The sequence below is a fragment of the Chrysochloris asiatica genome, unplaced genomic scaffold (assembly GCF_000296735.1).
Source record: "Chrysochloris asiatica unplaced genomic scaffold, ChrAsi1.0 scaffold00040, whole genome shotgun sequence".
Lineage (NCBI taxonomy): Eukaryota > Metazoa > Chordata > Mammalia > Afrosoricida > Chrysochloridae > Chrysochloris > Chrysochloris asiatica.
Genome location: NW_006408558.1, coordinates 16024587 through 16039199, shown reverse-complemented (window position 1 = coordinate 16039199; position 14613 = coordinate 16024587).

Here is a 14613-nt window from a genome sequence, read left to right as displayed (position 1 = left end):
CGTATAAGAGTCAAACTGTGACCTTGAGTATATCTCAGATGGTCTAGAGACCATCTCAGAACAGATTTGATGCATTAATGACAGAAAATCAGAAGTTGTGGGATGACATCAAGAACATCATCAGACATGAATAAAGCAAAAGATCATTAAAAAGATAGGAAAAAAAGAAAAGACCAAAATAGATGTCAGAAGACATGCTGAAACTTGCTCTTGAACATAGAGAAGCTAAATCAATGGGAAAAAAATGAGGAAGCAAAAGAGCTGAACAAAAATGTCAAAGGGCAGCTCAAGAAGACAAAGTCAAGAATTAAAATGAAATGTGCAAAGACCTGGAGTTAGGAAGCCAAAAGAGAGGAACATGCTCAGCATTTCTCCATCTGGAAGAACAAAGAAAAAGTTCAATTTTCAACTTGAAATATTGAAGGATTATATGGGCAACTATTAAATGATGCAGAAAACACCAAAAGAAGATGGAAGGAATACAAAAAGTCACTGTACCAAAAAGAAATGGTTGATGTTCAACCTTTTTAAGAGGTAGCACATGATCAAGACCTGATAGAACTGAAGGAAGAAACACTTTCAAGCCTTGAGTTTCAGTATTTAAGGATTTTACTAACTCCTGGTGTGGCGTTGTGGGTTAGCACACTGGACTGCAAGTTTGGTTTGAACCACAAGGTTGGTGGTTCAAGCTCACCGGCTACTCCTTGGAAGCCCTGTAGAGTGTTGCAAAGAGCCGGATCCAATTCAATGACACTCAGTAATAACACTGACTTGGTATGATGCTATAGGACCAACCCTGGACTGTAAACCACAAGGTCGACAGTTCAAATCTAGCAGTTGCTCCTCGAAAAGTCTATACAGGATTGCTATGAGTCAGAAATGACTAGAGGACACTTCAGAACAACAGCCGCATTGGCCAAAGCAGACACACTATACGGACGCTTGACAACAAACATGCAAGAGACGAAATGAAACAGACACAGATGAAAATCTTGGGGTCCTGAACATCAGAGGAAAGGTTAGAGAAGTGGCTTCAGTGTTTGCTGGGAGGAGATGCTGATCAGGGATGGAGAAAGAGGGAGACTGACTGAGAAGGGCTGGTCAGATGCTGGGCGGCCACCTTGGACCTTTATGTGCAGCTGTGATAACAGAAGACAGAGCAAATTCACACAGACATGGAGACGGGCTCATTCCATCTTCCCCCCATGCTCCCCTGGTGACCAGAGGTGTGGCCCCCACCCTAGGCACTGATGCTGCCCTCAGGGAGTTCAGAGTCATGTGGTTGTGAGGGGTGCCACTTTGATGCCTAGATTCAGGTGGGCTCAGGTCCTGTTTTACGGAGCCTACGGAGTTCCTGAGCCGCATGAGTCCAGCAGAAACCCTCAGAACCAGTGCACCAGGGTCTCCATGAATACATGTGATTAAACACCTGAATGTAAATAACACCCAGGCCTATAGGAAAGGAGCTCTGGTAGCATAGCGGTTATGAATCAGGCTGTGAACCACAAGGTCAGCAGTTAGAAACTACCAGCCACTCCGCGGGAGAAAGATGAGGCTTTCTGCTCCCGTAAAGATTTACAGCCTCAGAAATCCTGTTCAGGGTCACTTTGGGTTGGAACCGACTTGATGGCACATAACAACAACAACATAAAGCAAACAGGGGGAATAGTGTAGATACAGAACTTTGAAATGGCAAGGAATTCAAGTAGCTTTCAAGATAAAACAGACTGCTTTAAGCAGGGAAAACATTAATAAATCACAAGGTAGCCTCAAAGAAAATTAATAATACACCTGCACATCAAAATAAAAAAGAGGAAAATCAAAGGTTCTGTTAACATTGCAGTGGTGGTGGTTGTATGGCATCAAGTTGGTTCCGACCCATAACGACCCTGAACAGAGTTTCTCAGGCTGCTAATCTTTACAGGAGCAGAAAGCCTTATCTTTCTCCCACGTAGTAAACATTAACAGAATGAAAATAAAAAGAAATCCACAAAGAAAATAAACTCAGAGCAGAAAACTGTGGAACAAAGAAACTGGTAACACCACACATACAAAACAACACAGCAAAGAAACAGCTTCCTGCTCTTCAGCTGGGTCCCTGATAGAGGGGCTGGGGCTTGGGGTGGAGTGGGGACCCTGAGGTGAGGTGGGGACCCTGAGGTGAGGTGGGGACCCTAAGGTGAGGTGGGGTCCTGAGGTGAGGTGGAGACCCTGAGGTGAGGTGTGTGGTTCCTGAGATGAGGTGGGGGCCTGAGGTAGAGATGGGATCCCTGATGTGGGGGCCCCAGGTGGGGTGGGGGTCTGAGGTAGGTTGAGACCCCTGAGATGAGGTGGAGGCCCTGAAGTGGGGTGGGGTCCTGGGGTGAGTTGGGGTTCCTGAGATGCGATGGGGTCCCCGGGGTGGGGTGGGGACCCTGAGTGGGGGCCTGAGGTAGGGGTGGGAGCTCTGAGGTGAGTTGGGGTCCCTGAGATGAGCTGGGGGTCTGAGGTGGGGTGGGAGCTCTGAGGTGAGGTGGGGACCTGAGGTGAGTTGGGGTCCCTGAGATGAGCTGGGGCCCTGAGGTGGGGTGGGGCCCAAGATAGGTCACAGACACTGAGTACCCTGGAGCTGGGCTCTCTGGGGTTCTGTCCCCCTTGGTCATGCTAGTGGCCTCAGGTGCTGGGTGATCGGGGTTCTGGAGGTCACGGAAGTCCCAGGTGAGGGGCCTGAAGCTGGTTCCTGATACCCAAGGCAGTCTGGGTTTCCGATGGAGCCTGGGCTCCGACATCTTTCCATGTGTGACCTATGCCTCAGTTTCCTCATCTATAAAGCAGGGACAGTGGCAGAATCGGCTTCACAGAGTCCTTGTAAGGCCCTTGGCAGGAGGCTGTTGGTCCAGGCTGGCTGGGGCCATGCCTGAGGTGGCCCAGGGTCAGCGGGCAGCCACCAGAGGTGTCCAGGGGCCACACGGGCCTTTGAGAGGTGCCGCAGGTTCGGGTTGACACACTAATCACCACCCACACAGGTCCACATCCTGTCCAGCAGAGCTGGGGCCAAGGTCACCTGGACTCCAGGACAGACGTGGCCGGCCTGGGGGTGGGGGGAGGCAGGGGCCTGCATCAGGAGGCTCCAGTCTAGGACAGCTCAGGCCAGCCCCTCCCATGAGCATGGGAGGGAGCTGGGGCTTGGGGCGGGGGGTGGGGGTGGGGGAGCTGGGACCCTAGTGACCTCCAGAGCCCCAGGGTGAGGGACTGTGGATTGTGATGAGGTGGACAGGGTCTGTTGGGTGAGGCTTCATACACACTCAATGGGGTAGGGTGAGTAGGGGGCATGTGCCTGCCTTCTTTTGCCCTTTCCCAGTCTAAAGGGGGGATGGCATTCCACAAACACACCTCTTCCTAGGTGCTAGCCTACACCCCATGTGAAGTGGCAATGGTCACTCCCACGTCACTGAAGAGCATGGGACCCACCCCAGGCTGCCCAGCTGCATGCAGAGGAGCCAGAGACAAAGGCCAGGCTGACCTGACCTCCCATCCTTATCACCTTCCAATCTAAACACAAAGCTACCAGAGGACCAGCCATATGTCCATACCCACGAGGTAAGAACACATGTGCAGGAAACCAAACACATCATGCTCATAGAAGCGCCATTCACAACAGCCTGCAGCTGGAAATGACCGTATTGTCCATCCGCAGAGGACACAGAGATACAGGAAACCTGGTTCATCCATGCAATGGAAAAGTATTCAGCCATTGAAAGGAATGAAGTTCAGTTGCTACAAACGGATGGGCTTTCAAAACACGCCAAGCACGAGAATACCATCTCAGTTATACAATTCCATGTGTATGCAATGTTCAGTGAGGTCGACCCAGAGAGACGGACTCCAGACTTACAGGTTCCAGGGGCTGGAGATCTCCTTTTGGGGGAGATGGAAATGTTTTAACATTGACAGCAGCGATGGTTGCAGGACTTTGCAGACATAGTAACACCATTCACTTTAAATGTGTGAATTGTGTGGTCTGTGTGTATGAGATCACTAGATCTCAGTGAAGCTGTTACAAATAAAACAAACCAGGACAGAATTGTTATCTGTCATTAAAGACCAGACAGGCAGCCCAGGGCAGCTTGGCTAACTGATGGTGTCAGGAGCTCAGTTTTTTTTCCTATGTTGGGTTTGTCAGCGTCTGCAAGTAGATCCACCTGTGTCCAAGGTGGCTGCCTTGGTTCCTGCCATCACACCCACATCCTGGCTGACAGGAAGGTGGCAGGTGGGATGGGGAAGGAGCAGCAGGAGGATGGCATACTTCTGCCTACCCATGAGGTGTCCTGACACGTGTGCTCTCTTTGCCTGGCTCAGACTTGATTGTCTTGGAAGTGCAATGTTTAGCTGGGAGGCCATATGCCCAGCTAAGCATCCTTTTACAGTGTAGTGGAGTAGCAAGGACAGAAGGAACATTGGACTGTGGCAACTACCTCTTTCGACCTCCGTTTCTGCATTTTTGATGTGAGGCTGATGACTACCAGAGTTGTCCAGGAGATTGAATGACAGAGGTATAGTACCAACACCTCCCTCCACCCCCACCCCCACCCAAAAAAAACAAAAAACATTGCTACTGAGTCCATTCCAAGGAGTGGCTGGTTGATTTGAACCACCAACCTTGCATCCAGTAGTTATCCTACAGCACCCCACCAGGACGCCCAACAGTTGTGATCTTTATAGGGACAGATCACCAGGACTTTCTTTCGCAGTGCATCTGGGTGGGTCAGGTTAGCAGTCAAGCATAAGTCATTTGTACCACCTTAAGCACAGCATCCCTGTTCCCCCTGAGGAATCTCTGTCCTCTCTGTCCTGAGGAAGCCCTTTCTGGGAGGGGGCTGTGGGGTGAGACAGTCTGCAGAGAAGGCTGGAGGGGCCTTTGGAAGCCCAATAGCAGAGAGGCAGGGATGAGTAAGGTGGGGATCTCCTCGGAGCCCTGGGTGGAGGTGACTCAGGAGGTGACTCAGAAATCTCCACTCTGCCTGTTGCCCCGGCCTTGCCAAGCCCCTGCGGGCACTGCCCCTTCATTGATGTCAACTCAGCAGCGGCCGGCCACAGTGATCCCCTCTGTCCTGGCACCAGCCCCACTGGCCTGGCGGGCGGGCGCTCAATGCACTCTGTTTTGCAAGAAAACAAACTCTTTTGAAATTGTTGCTGGGAGCAGCAGTTTCTCCCTCCTTCCCCCCTTTGGGGGAATCTGGTGGTTGGGACTGTGGAGAGGCGTAGAACCCTAATGTGTGGTAGCCTCCAATGGAGGCAATAGGGAATCATTGAAGGTTTGGGGTGAAGAGTGACAGGTTGGATGAGCATTTCAGGACGTTTTGTCCAGCCTGTGTGTGTGGATGTGGGGAAGGAGACATAGCTATTTCAAGATCTGCACCAGTGGGTCCCCATTAGAAAGTACAATGGACTTGAGAGTTGAATCAGAGATAAGATGGGGGCACAAATGGAAGGAATCTTGTGGGGTCAGGCCAGGACCCTAGAGCAGATGCATAACCATGGTGGCTTCCTGAACTCTCCCCTGGTTTGGTGTTTGATATCTACAACTACCCATGTGTCACCTTGCGTCTCCCCAAGCAAGCCCAGAAGTGAGGGACTGTAAGTGTGCCATCACTAAGGATGAGGAAATTGGGGATCCGAGGAGAAAAGGTGTAACCCCTGGAGCAGGCGGGATTCAGCCCCACTGCTCTTGGCTCTGTGCCAGCTAAGTGCACCAAGACAAGTTCTGTGTGGTGCATGAGTGTGCACAGGTGGACACGTGTGTGCATGCATGTTTCTGCCAGGGCAAGTCCAAAAGGACTGTTACTTGGGCTCCGGTTCCTACGTGCACAGGTTTATTCCAAACAAAATGTGTTTAAATATGTCTCTGTATCCTTGATGGTTGCAGACAAGTTCTCTCGGTAATATACTTGTCTTAGTCTTGTTAGAGTATCTACCAAAAAAAAAGTTCAGTCAAATCAGTGACTTCCAAGGCGATCAATCAGCTGAGCCAATTCAACGAATGCAGAGAGGTCAGCTCAGAAGGTTAAGGCTACCCTAAAGGGTCATCTTGATAGATTTTTCTCTAAGGACATAGGACAATCATGAAGACTTATGAAAATGTCTTGAGAAAATGGAAAACTGCATTATTAAGGAAAAAAGATCAGAAAAGTTTCACCAAGGAAATATTTTTCCCATTATGACAATGCAGACTCATTCTTTGAGGTTAGCAAGGGCTGTCCTATGAGAATTTCATTGGGAAACTTTACCCCATCCAACATGTGGCCCTGATCTTGCTCCTTCAGACTTTTGTTTGTTTCTGAAACTCAAAGAACACGTGAAAGAAACGTGATTTGAATCCTTCAAGGATGCCCAAACTGTTGTTTCGGCACGGTGTCAATCAAAGAGTGCGGGATTCTTCGCGGAAGGCTTGTAGAGATGAAAACACCACCTCAGAAGCGTGCAGACGTAGGTGGAGGATGTGTCAAGAACTTGACATTTCGCTGTGTTTGTTTAATAAAGATTTCTATGATTTTGTGAAGAACAGAGAAGAATCGATGCATCTGAATTATGGGATTATAAAAAAATATTTAAAGCACCATGTACGTGGGGGCAAATACAGCCAGAATGCCTTTTAGTAACAAGGACAGTGAGAGTTTGTCTCACATACTTTGGACACGTCGGCAGTGACCAGTCCTTGGAGAAGAATGTCATACTTGGTGAAGTGGAGGGTCAGTGAAACAGGGCAGACTCTCAAGGAGATGAACGGACCACAACAACAACAATGGACTCAAACATCATGACAATTGTAGAGGGCACGAGACCGGCAAGTGTTTCATTGTGTTGTGCACAGGGTCTTTCTGAGTCAGCATCAACTCAACGGCACCTAACGACAACATGATTTTGTATCAGTACTTTTTGACTCACTTTCAGATGTGCATGAGTGCACTATCGTGTGTACCATTATGTGTGTGGGGGAAGCGTATATGTGTGTATACACATGTGTGCGGGCTTGGGTAAGAGTATATGCGGTGTATACATGTGTGTGCATTATGCGTGTGTGCACATGTGAGTGTCTACGTATCTGGTAGTCCTCTCCTCCTGATTGTTCTTGTTGTCCTCACTATGGGATCTAGGTGGCTCACAGCTGGCACTGACCTACAAACACAGGGCTCAGACTCCTTGCCCTGTGTCTCATATAAAAGTCTAGAAAAAGGGCAGCCTTTCCCTACAAAGCCTTCGGAGACTGAATGTCCACACTGTTACCTGAGTGGGAATCACCTTTTGGTCTAAGAAGGCAGCTGGAGCTCCAGCCATCACATCCACATTCCAGGCAGGAGAATAGAGGAATGGACAAAGAATGTGCATGTCACTTGCCTTTTAAGGGAAATTTCTGGAAGTTGGGATACGTCATGTCTTTTTTTGATCTCCCATGGAAGACATGGGCACATCTATCTACAAGAGAGTCTGGAAAACACAGGCGGCCATGCACAATCTGGGAGAAAGCTATCATGCTTGGAAAAGAAGAGGGCCAGTTAAAAAGTAGAAGACCTCCCAGTGATTGGGTGGCTTCAATGACTCAAGTCTACCCACTAGACTAATGGTGGAGGATCAGTCAATATTTCATTCTGCTACACATGAAGTCTCTGAGTCACAGCTGACTTGATGACTCCTAACAACAATAGCATGTGTTCACTAAAAACTGTGGGTGCCATTACCAAGGGAGAAAGGAGGATGAGTATTTGGGGAGTCCAGTCCAACTGTCTTGCCACACCACGTGGGCCATCTCAGTGGATGCTCTTCCTTCTGACTTTATTTATTTTAATGTTTTATTGTGAATTATGTGATAGTTTACATGGGAGAACATTAGTTTTACATTCATTCTATCATATATCGTCTCATTGCCATGGTTACAATCCCCTCCATGCATCATCAACCAACCAAAGGGTATACCCTACAAGCATGCCCCCCAGTAGTCAGCACACAGCCCCTCTCCCTCTCTGGGTCTAAAGTCCCCAGCTGCTCCATCTCTCCACGTCATCGTCTCTGCCTCCATCTCAGGTATCACTGCTTCTCTGGGTAGGGTCCCCCACTCCGCTCTTCTCCTTTGATGGTCCCAGGGACCTCTGCTCCTAGACTGCAAAGTTAATCATGCCCCTCCTTTTGCTACAAAACGTCCACCTTTACATTTCCAACCCTCACAATCAGTCTTGATAATAATTATTCACTATTGTATCACAAGAGACCTATCGGCATTTCCTTTCATCAGCCCCGCCTAGCCTTCTGACTTTTGTAACCTAAGTATACACGTGCACAGGCAAATATTTCCACCTAACTAGGAAAATGGGCTTTTGTCCTTGTGTGGCTTTTTGCTTCCATTAAATGTTACATCACAGATATCAGCCCGTGTCCACATACAGAGATGCACAAATCATTTTCAGAGATGTTTGGAGGTTCCATCACACTGACGTTTGATGATCGCACCTGTGCCTGGTCATTGGGCACTTGGCTGTGGCCACGTCTCTGGTATTACAACCCAGGTCAGGATGAACATCCCTGAACACATCATCTTTGTGCCTGGTTGGGACATTTCCTTCGGATAAGTTCCCAGAAGTGGAACTGCTGAGTCAAAGGGATGTATTTGTGACGTTCGAGCATCTATTGAGAAATTACCATTGAGGAGCTTGTCCAGGTTCACACGTCCCCACCACCCCCTGGCCCCAGGAGTGTGTGGGTGACCAGGGCAGAGTGAGAAATGTGCCAGCCCTGGGGCTCTCCACACCCCCTCTTGTTACAGAGTTTGTTCTTATCATTGCTCCAAAGCTCGAGCTCCCTCTCTTCACATGGGGAAGAGTGTGTCCTCTTGGTTTGGACAAAGCTGATCATAAAACTCCACCCTCTTCAGAAGTAACACGGAACCTTTCCACATGCGCCTGGGCTGTTTAGGTTCTAGTTGCACGGGGACACTGACCTGGAGCCCTGGATGAGTGGGGTGGGGTGCACAGTGTCACTCAGAACAGAGTGGTAGAACATGACCCATCAAGTGGATGGAGAGAGTTCATCCACTGGGACTTGAAAGATCCATCTGAAAATGTTCAGGAAGGCCTGTCAGCCATTCCAGCAGCAGATCTCCGTGTCAGCCGGCTGTAGGGTGTCAGGTTTAGCAACTAAAAACACAGGACGTCCATTTAAATGACAGACATGCACCAAATAGTGCTTTCCTATGCCTGGTGTTCTCGCCAAGTTTACTCAACCTGTGGTGGTGGTTATGTACCCTGGAGTCGGTTCTGACCCATAGCGACCCTGTACAGGGCTTCCGAGGCTGTAAATCTTTATGGGAGTAGAAAGCCTCATCTTTCTCCCATGGAATGGCTGGTAGTTTCAAACTGCTGAGTATGCTGAGCAAATAATCCAAGAAGCTGGGTTATATGAAGAAGGACATAGAGCATTAGGATTGGAGGAAGACTCATTAACAACCTGTGATATGCAGATGACACAACCTGGCTTGCTGAAAGTGAAGAGGACTTCAAAGTCTTACTGATGAAGATCCAAGAGCACAGCCTTCAGTATGGGTTGCATCTCAATGCAAAGAAAACAAAAATCCTCACCACTGGACCCATAAGCAACATCAGGATAAACACCGAAAAGATTGAAGTTGTTAGGAATTTCATTTTATGTGGATCCACAATCCATGCCCTTGGAAGCAGCAGTCAAGAAGTTAAATGACATATTGCATTGGCTAAATCTGCTATCAAGGACCTCTTGAACGATTTAAAGACCAAAGAAGTCACTTTAAGGACTAAGGTGCGTTGACCCAGGCCATGATGTTCCCAGTCTGTCATCTTCCCGTGAAAGCTGGACCATGTGTAAGGAAGACAGAAGAATTGATGCATTTTCATTATAGTGTTGTTGGTGGTGTGCTGTGGAGTCGGTTCCGACTCATAGCCAGCCTGCATAGGGTTTCCGAGGCAGTAAATCTTTCCGGGAGCAGAGAGCCTCATCTTTCTCCTGCAGAACGGATGGTAATTTCGAACTGCTGACCTTGAGGTTAGCAGCCAGACTCTTAACCACTATGCTCCCAGAGCTCCTAATTATAGCGTTAGCAAAGACTATTGTATGTTTCCAAGGAGCGGCTGGTAGGTTTGAACTGCCATGGACTTCCAGCAGAATGAACCAATCTGCCTTGGAAGTAGCACACAGAGATGCTCCTTAGAATCAAGGATAATGAAACTTATGTCACGTACCCAAGACATGTCGCCAGGAGGTATCGTCCCTGGAGAAGACATCATGCTTAGTAAAACAGATGGACTGACACAATGGGCTAAGTTAGAGCAATGTTGTGAGGACGGTACAGGGTCAGGCAGTGCTTCAGCCTGTTGTGTGTGGTCACTCTGAGTTGAAACTGTCTCCACAGCACCTGCCAACAATGACACACCCCACATGGCATGGGATAAAGGAGTAGGGAAAGAGGATACCAGTTACGTTTAAAAGAAGGTTCTTATAAGCTATGATATATCGTTTCTGTATCTCCCATATGCTAATATGGTCATGCCTGTTGTTAAGTGCCATTGAGTCGGTTCTGTCTCAGCGACCCTGTATAGGGTTTCCAAGGAGCAGCTGATGGGTTTGAACTGCCGACCTTGTGGTTTTCAGTCCAGTGTTAACCCTATTGCTCCACACCAGAAGTCCTGTGTATTCCTCTGGAAGCCTTAGATGGCAGCACCATGGGCTCTTGGAAGCCGTAAAACCCAGTAGAAAATGATCTGACCCCTGCCACCAGACAGCTTGGGTCTAGATCCTGGACTTGGGGGATTCTTGTCTAACCTATTTGTGCCTCTGTTTCCATGTCCGTGAATGTGGCTACCATGCTGGCACCCATGTCTTGAGGTTACACTGTTAATTGCTGTAGAGTTGACCTCTAATTCATGGTGATTCCCATGCACAGCAAAGTCACACGATTGTGATCCCAGAGGGTTTCCATCGACTGATTTTCAAAAGTAGATTACCAGGCTTTTCTTCAGAGACCTCCTGAATCTAGCAGCTCCACTGACACTTAGACAGGTGGATGGTAACCACACATGAGCTGCCTGGCTGTGGATAGAGCCTGGAACTCCTGTAAGGAAATCGAGGATTCTACCAGGGACGTGCCATTGTTCCCCTTCACAAGGTTATGTGTTGTTAAGTGCCACTTAGTCGGTTCCCACTCTTAGTGTCCGTCTATAGGCTTTCCAAGAAGTGGCTGGTGGGTTTGAACCACCGACCTTGTGGTTAGTCGTACCGTGCTTATCCTACAGTGCCACACCAGGACTCCTCATAAAGTTATGTTGTTGTTGTGTGCCGTTGAATCCATTCTGATTAATAGCAACTCTGTGTAGGGTTTCCAAGGAGTGATTGGTAGGTTTGAACCACCAAACTTTCAGTTAGCAGCCCAGTGCTTATCCTATAGCACCACACTATAAGGTTAGAGTGAATATTAAATGATAGACTTCTGTTTTCAGCAACATGGATGTATGGATCTGTTGGAAGTCTTCCCACTATACAATCAATATTCAGTAAAGCTGTCTGAATGATAACAAAGTACCCTTTAAATGCATAGCTGAAGAGTACAAAATATCCTAGGTATTAGTAAGCTGAAATGGACTGGTTTGCTATGCCGGGAGTGACAAATTGAAGAAGAATGCTGTCACATTAATCATCAAAAGGAACACTTCAAGACCTATCGTAAAGTGCAAAGCTGTCGGTGATAGGATAATACCCATTAGCTTACAAGGATGACCAGCTAATGCGACTGCTATTCTCATTTACTAACCAACGCTAATGACAAAGACAAAGGAAGTGACGAGTTTTACCAGGTTCTTCAGTCTGAAATGGATAAAACATTCCATGGCCGTGTACTGATAATTGCTGGTGATTGGAAGATGAAAGTTGGAAGCCAAGAGGCAGGATCAGTAGTTTGAAAATAGGATTTGATGATAGGAATGACTTCATATATCATGCGACAGAGTTTTACAAGAGCCATAACTGATTGATTGCAAATACCTTTTTTCAACAACATACCTGGTGTTTTTTCAACAGCATACATGTGAGTCACCACTTATTGGTAAGTCTGCCTGCTGAGCTGGGTTATGCACTGCTGTGACCCTGGAAATAATGTGTTGGTCCTTAAATATCTTCAGATTCACCCATGGTGGAGAGGTTTCGGTGGAACTTCCAGACTAAGACAGACTAGGAAGAAGGAGAGTGGGCCACTTCTGAATGGTTAGCCACTGAAAACCTTATGAATAGCAGTGGAACATTGATATAGTGCCAAAACTTGAGCCCCTCGGGTTGGAAGCACTGAAAATACGACTGGAGAAAGACCGGCTCCTAAAAATACAGTTGACCTTGATGGTGTGGATGGAGCAAAGCTGACCTGCCAGAAATTCAAGCCAAATTCAGAAGGGGAGGAGGAATGAGTGATATCATTGCTGATGTCAGATGGATCTTGGCTAAAAGCTGAGAATACCAGAGAGATGTTTACTTGTGCTTTATTGACTATGCAAAGGCTTTCAACTGTGCAGATCATAACAAACTATGGATAACACTGCAAAGCACGCGAATTTCAGACATTTAATTGTGCTCATGCAGAACCTGTACATAGACCAAGAGTCCGCCATTAAACCAGAACAAAGGCAGAGTGAACGGTTTGAAATCAGGAAAGGTGTGTGCCAAGGTTGTATCCTTTCACCGTACTTCTTCAATCTGTACACTCTGCTGAGTAAATAATCCAAGGAACTGGATTGATGAAGATGAACATGGCATCAGAATTGGAGGAAGACTCATTAACAACCTGAGGTATGCAGACACAACCTTCCTTGATGGAAGCGAAGAGGACTTGAAACACTTACTGATGAAGATCAAAGACTACAGTTTTCCATATGGAGTACACCTCAATGTAAAGAAAACAAAAATCCTCACAACTAGACCAATAAATAACATCATGATAAGTGGAGAAAAGATTGAAGTTGTCAGGAACTTCATTTTGCTTGGATCCATAACCAATACTCATGGAAACAGCTGTCAAGAAGTCAAATGATGTACAGCAAATCTGCTGCAAAAGACTTCTCAAAGTGTTCAAGAGCAAAGATGTGCCTGACCCAAGTCATGGTATTTTCCATTCCCTCATATGCATATGAAAGTTGGGCAATGAATGAGGAAGATCATACAATAATCTATGCATTTAAGTTATGGTGCTGGTCAAGAATATTGAAAGTACCATGGACTGGCAGAAAAACAAACAAATCTGTCTTAGAAGAAATGCATCCAGAACACTCCTTAGAAGTGAGAATGATGAGACTTTGTCCCTAGTACTTTGGACATGTTGTCAGGCGGGACCATCCCTTGACATCATGCTTGGTAAACCAGAGGGTCAGTGAAAAAGAGGAAGACCCACAATGAGATGGATTGACACAGTGGCAGCAGCAATGGGCTCAAATATAATAAAAACTATGGGGAAGGTGCAAGACTGAGCAGTGTTTCATTTTGTTGTGCGTAGGGTTGCTCTGAGTTGGGACCACCTTGACAGCATCCAGCATACACATGAACCTCAACAGATGGGAAGCACATGAATCAAATCAGCTACATCTATGGAAAGAAACATTAGAGAAACTCAGTATCATCCATCAGAATGAGGCCAGTGGCCTTCTTTGGACCAAACCATTAATTGCTCACATGTAAATTCATGTAGAAGTTATAGAAAATTAAAATAAGTTCACAAGAGCCAAAATATGACTTTGAGTATATCTCACCTGATTTAGTGACCATCTCAAGAATAGAATAGATGCACTGAACACTAACGACCAAAGACCAGTGGGGTAATGTCAGAGACATCATGCGTGAAGAAACCAAAAAAGTCATTAAAAAGACAGGAAAGAAAGAAATGACAATAAAAATGGATGTGAGAAGAGACTATGAAACTTGCTTTCTATCGTAGTGTAGCTAAAGCAACAGAAAGAAATGATGAAGGAAAAGAGCTGAACAGAAAATTTCAAAGGGCAGGTTCAAACGATGATGTGAGAAGAGGGATATCATTGTTAATGTCAGATGGATCTTGGCTGAAAGCAGAGAATACTAGAATTATGTTTGCTTGTTATTAATTGACCATGCAAAAGTATAGCTCATAATAAACTATGGATAACATTGCAATGACAGAACATTTGAGAACATTTCACTGTGTTCATGTGGAACCTCTACTTCAGGGGTGAAGGACCTTTATTATGCCAAAACGTATAACATCATTCACAGGACATACAAAATTATTAACTTAAAAATTGTGTGGTGGCGCTAAGTGCTGTCCACTCAGTTTTGACTCATAGTGACCCTGTCTATGGTTTCCGAGGAGCAGCTGGTGAGTTTGAACTGCCAATTTTATGATTCAAATCAACCTTGAGGTTGGAGCTTATCCTATAGCACCACCAGGACTTAAAAATTAACCTCCTATATCTTTGGTCAAGGCGCTAAGCAAGATGGCGGATTGGGTGGAAGTGCAGTAAGAGCTCTGCCAGCAACAACACAGAATACCCCACCAAGCAGGCTCAGGGGATGGTCCCAGAACTCTGAACCACATATAAAGGAATA